Source organism: Eriocheir sinensis, chromosome 18 (genome assembly GCF_024679095.1).
Source record: "Eriocheir sinensis breed Jianghai 21 chromosome 18, ASM2467909v1, whole genome shotgun sequence".
Classification (NCBI taxonomy): Eukaryota; Metazoa; Arthropoda; class Malacostraca; order Decapoda; family Varunidae; genus Eriocheir; species Eriocheir sinensis.
Genome location: NC_066526.1, coordinates 11,285,259 through 11,290,967, shown reverse-complemented (window position 1 = coordinate 11,290,967; position 5,709 = coordinate 11,285,259). Strand labels below are relative to the sequence as shown.

General features: G+C 43.3%; 1 pseudogene; it reads right to left on the bottom strand.

Annotated features, from left to right (window-relative positions):
* Positions 1 to 2,448: 2,448 nt before the first annotated feature.
* On the bottom strand, positions 2,449 to 5,374 carry LOC127000458 (39S ribosomal protein L9, mitochondrial-like; annotated as a pseudogene).
* Positions 5,375 to 5,709: the final 335 nt, after the last annotated feature.

Below are 5,709 nucleotides of genomic sequence, written 5' to 3'. Positions count from 1 at the left end.
AGAAAAAGTCTTTCTGTTGGGTAACTTTGCCAGGCTAGTGTTGCACATCCTTCTTGAACAAGGGCAGTCTGGCACAACAATGCTCGGAGTCATATCAGCAACAATAAAAATTTGCCTCCTGTATGAATGACTTCCCTTCAAGAGAAACTGTAACTATATACACTCATCACTTCACTAGAGCACAAGTTGGTCTGTTTGTTTGTTTTCTGCAGACTTTCTACTCTTTTTTCCTTATGATTTTTTAGAGGAGAGAAGGCAGCTGTCAGGCAAAAAAAAGGAGGTAACAGAAATGCCGACTGATGCCTCTAGTGTCAATGGTGCCAAGAGTCATCACTAATCAACAACCGTCCCTCACAATGAGCTTCAGAAACGGCAACATTAAATACATGAGGCTACATGGATGTCCACCGCCTCAGTCCTCCTCTTCATCCTCAGCTGTAGGCGGATCGCTTGTCCCTCCTGTTGAGCTCCTCCAGCAAGGTGCTTGTTCAGGGAAAGCGGGTGGCGGGCAGCTCCCAGAAGCGACCCTGATTTAGGAGGCGGTCCTTGGGGTTGGATGCAAAGTGGTTGATGCGACCTTGACAGCAGCTTCCTCTTTATTTTTGATCTGAAATTACAAAAATCTTTAGTTTCAGAAAACAGAGAAACCTGGAGAGGACAATGTGGGATTCAGTAGTTAGTTGTTCATCAGCTTTTACCTTCGATTCCATGAATGGGATAGTAGTTAAAGTCAAAGACATAAGAAAACTAAAGCAAAAAAATAAATAAATAAAAAAAAAAAAAAATCTTAAAAGCTAGTTTCTCCAAAACTGAGTCAAGGCCACAAGGGAAAGTGGAGAGTGATGAGTAGTGAAATAATTCCTTGAGGCAGTTTGGACTTGTTATGATACTGCAGAATTGGGATTTTGTGAAATGTATGGGAGACAAAAAGGAGAGCCAGGGCGTGACAGGGAGACCAGCAGTGAGGTTTATCAAAAAGAGTGAGGAAGACATGGAGAAGAGGCTGGAAGGTGTGTGAATGTTGCAAAGAGTTGTATTGACAAGGAGAACTGCACTCCTCTGCACAGGCAACAGAGCTACAAATGGATAAATAAATAGATCAGAGGCCTCTGCTAAATCCTAATCTTAACCCCACTGCTTAGGGTTATAATCCAGTTTGTTTTTGTTTATTTAACAGCAAAGGAGACAGCTCAAGGGCAACAAAAAGAGTGCAAAAAAAAGCCCGCTACACACCACTCCCATTCTAGTACTGGTTTCATATTTTTATTATCTGATTTTTATTAAGAAGCATTCATTAGTAAATAACTCACATTATTTGATGTATTTAAGCCAGTGTTTCTTAAACTTTTTTGTGCAGCGGACCCCTTTTATTAAAATTACTCATGTAGCGGACCCTTTATTATTATAATTTTCCTCTTGAGTTTGAAAGTGTTTGCAGGTCATAATATACTGAAATTACAACTGAATTATTTATTACTGGCTATCTTTCAAAATAAATGTTTATACATATTTCCCATAACTTGTTTGGTGCTAAAATACGGAAAAATAAGCGTTTTGGCGTTTTGGCGAAAATTTGACTGAAAATAAAGTAAAAATTATCCCCGGGACCCATTCCCACGGACCCCTGGGGAATCCCAGCGGACCCTTCTAAGAAACACTGATTTAAGCACCTGGAAGAATAAAGGAAAATGGCAGCGACTTTGTGACAGTCGTTGGTGGTGCTTTCTTTGTTGACATGTACTAATGCAAGTCATCAAATAACTTGTTACAGATCATCTTTTGGCTTGCAGTGCTGTCTGATGTGTGGCAGTCCAGTGCCATTCCTTCTGACTGGAAAAGGGAGCTGATTGTCCCTATCTGGAAAGGGAAAGGGGACCAACAGGACTGCAACAATTACCGTGGTGTTACAACTGGTAGTATACCTGGAAAAGTGCTGCTGATGTGAATTTCACCTCATCTGCTAAGGTTTCAGAGACAAACAATCTGGGTTCATGCCCAGCAATCAACAACTGACCAGACCCAAGCACTTTCCGCCCTTGTGGAATGCCAAACTGACTTCCGACAGAGGCTACTCACAGCCTATGTCAATCTTGAGAAGGCTGGTAAGGTTGTTTCTGTACAAGACAACCTTAAGTGGAGACCAATGGGACCCCCATGTAACTCATTGCGGGGGCAAGTTGACCAATCCTTGGAGGGGCTTAGAATGGGAGGGGCAGCTGGTGGAGGCCTACCTGAGTTGACCATCAGAGGTGGAGTCAGAATGGAAGCATGGGAGGTAAGATACAATTGCTGTTCTAGTCTGTACAGCAAGGAGAGGGACAGCCTTCCTTTGTCTGTATTTCCTCCTGGCTGCTTTCATGAGAAGAATCAAGATGCCTCTACATCCAATTTTTACTTTTTTAGGCAGCTCTGTCAACACTATTTGCAGTAGCAGCACCAGCAGCCTTTTTTTATTTCCTATCTTCATTTTTTGCCATTGAGCTGCCTCCTTGCCTGTAATGAAAATCGACAGCATTTCCTCACCTTGACCATGACGGCAAACTCCTTCCCCTGCAGTGCGAGGTCCGGGCCAGCAATGGTGTGTGGGGGCAGTGTGAGGGCCTCCTCGGGCACCATCACACCGGCCTTGCGGAAGCTGACCCGCACGTGCCAGGGCTCCAGCACCCACGGGTTGTCCTTGTTCATGTTCAGGTAGATCACCATCTCCGACAACAGCTTGGAAGTCTGTGGGGAAGCAGTGCCTTGTGAACACCTCACTCCGAGACCAAAGGCTTATAGTAACGGTAAACTTGGAAGAACACTAAAGCTGTGCATGGCCTCAGTGCTCACATCTGTTACCTTGTCCCTTGAGCCCAGGTCAGAAAATAACCCATTACCCACAGACATCACCGAACCTGGCCAGCAGTGTATGAAACTATATGCAAACTTACAAACTAAAGCACGTGAAATTAATCTTGATGTTACATACACTTAATGCAAATGGTGAGGATGGTTGGTCTTCCTGGGACACGTCTGCTATTAAACTGGAATATTTTTCAAGATTTTCTGGCGAGGCGTAGACAGCCAGGCCGGGCAGCAGCAGCTGGTTCCTGGCCTTGTGTGGAACACCTCAACCACCTGTCCCGGGGCCCAGCCCTGAGGGAGGGAAAGAAACACAAAGGTGAAAACTGTTACATAAAAATCATATATATGCCTCCAGTTACAGACAGAGTTTGCATGTATGTTATGAAAAGTCTGTCATAGAGGCCCTCCAGGTATGAAGGGGAAAACATGACAAAATAATAGAAAACAGAACATGCATACATATAATACATTTGGCTTAGTGAAACTAGTCATAACTTTGTTGATTTTGGGGGGGCTTCATATTTGTATTTGCTGATCATGAAGGCAAGTTAGCATTTTCGGCCATGAATAACCCATGATGGAGTGTACCAAAAACACATCATCCATTTATCACACACCTTCAACAGAAGTCTTGAGGATGACCTTGACAGGCTCCTGCTTCTTGACGTCAATGTTCTCCACTAAGTCATACAGAAAGTGTCGAGCCTTCAGTCTCCTACTTCTTGGGTTCTTGTATGCTTTGACTAGTTCAACCCGCCTCTTGCGTTTCAAAATGAATGTGGTCTGGAAGGCAATCATACAGAAGTGAAACAAATGAATATAATTATGCTGAAAAATGTCACATATATATACTATATCATAAAATACATCATAAATTCTACTTCGGTCTTTGATGCCCTGACCCTCAGTGGGTCAGGGCACCTCTAACATTCCCTCCTTGGATACAAAACAATCTTTCCTCCACAATACAAAATGAGAATCATGGATGGAAATTTCTCAACATAGTGTGGCCACCATTCTCCCCCTAGCCCTGGGCCATGACAACCTACCCTGACGTGCTGCAAGATTGGCTGCAGGGCAGCCGAACCCTGCCCGCTGGCACACACTGACTCCTTGGTGGCCACGGACTGTGCCAGGCCTGTGCCATGCAGACGGAGGCAGGACAGCCCCTGCACCATGGACCGCAGCATCTGCAGGGGAGCAACATGTGATTAACTTGCCTCATGAACATCAATCATTGGTGAGGTAAGAAGCATATGTGTGGACTATTCAAATGAACCAGTTACCAATGAAATGCTATATCCCAAAGAGAGGAGGAGAGGAGACAGAATCACACAGTAATTGGACCTCAAAAAGTGAATAAAACTAGTCTAAGGTACCTAAGCTGTTTTTTATTTACCGTATCTAGTTTTCACCCATCTTACTACAAAGTTTGACACTTTCTTTTCACATATCATGTCGTATTATTCACCTTTTGGGGATTATCAACGAGAGGGTAGCCTATTAATTTCAAGACAATGACTGCTTACTTCTGGATAAAATATGATGATGTTTATTAAGGAGGTACCGTAGTATTTTTTTCTCCTGAAATTACAAAATCATTCACTTTTCAATGCTTGTTGTGCACCCGCCACCACTCCGCTGCCACTGCCCAGTGTAATTGACCCAACCCCGCCGCCACCCTGTCCTGTCTCGCACCGAGTATTTCTGTCACTTCACGCTGCGTGCCCAATAAATTTAAGCTAACCTAACCTACCTTATGGGGAGCTTTGCCCCCCTCAACTCCCCTAACAGAGGCTTTGCCCCCTAGGTAGCCCCCCTGTCTATTTTCTGGAAGTCATCTGTTACTGCATTGCATTCAAGGACCAAAAAAGAATCCATATTGTAAGTATGAACTTCACAAGAGGTGGCTTCCCTCTCGTTAATATTACCCATCTTTTTCTAAGTAAACCATTTCCTGCGGGCATGGCTATTGTGGGTGTCAGGGCCAGGTGAAAAACTCTACTTTAGGTGATGTTAGGTTTGGTTAATTTATTACATTTAATTGTTTTGATAAATATATACTTGAGAGGAGTTTGGGAGGCAGTAATTACATTCTTGCATATTCTCCTTAATCCTGTCTGGCGGCCGGTGACTCAGGGGTGACTTTTTTTTTTTTACAGTAAAGGAAGCAGATCAAGGGCAAAAAAAAGTAATGAGAAAAAGAAGCCCGCTGAACACTGACCCTACAAAGAAAGAGTTCAGAGGAGTGCCAAAAACAGGTCAATTTCTGGAGGAGAGGTGTCTCGATGCTTATAGTAATTACTTTGACCACACTTAATTAAGCCAACATGGAGCTTCAACCGGCCTATCATTTGTACATCAGGTATCATAAAACAAGAAAAAATCACCGTGGTCGCTGAAAACAAGAAGAATGTTGCCTTAGACACGAGCGGGGAGCCGGGATGTTTACCGCTGTGTTGCCTTTGTCTTTGCAACGGTGCCTCAACCTTTTTTCTTTCTTTTCTTTATTTTTTATATGAATAATTGAAAATAAGTGATCTCATCACGAATAGAAAATAATAATGCGATAGCGTATCACACCAACCAACCAACCGGAAAAGTCACCGCCCATAGGCCGATCCATTACTGTACACACACACACACACACACTTAAATTGGGTTTCCATGATTTTTTATCGGCGTGGCAGACGCCGATCAACAGATTGTCCATCTTGTTGTTGTTGTTGTTGTTCTCTTCAAGTTGTTTTCCTGGCTTACCCATTCATTGTAGACATGACATTGTATAATAACATTTGTTAGCCCTGATGAGCCCTACAACATGGCATTATAGTTTTTTTTTTTTATGTCTTGGCCTGTGGCGCC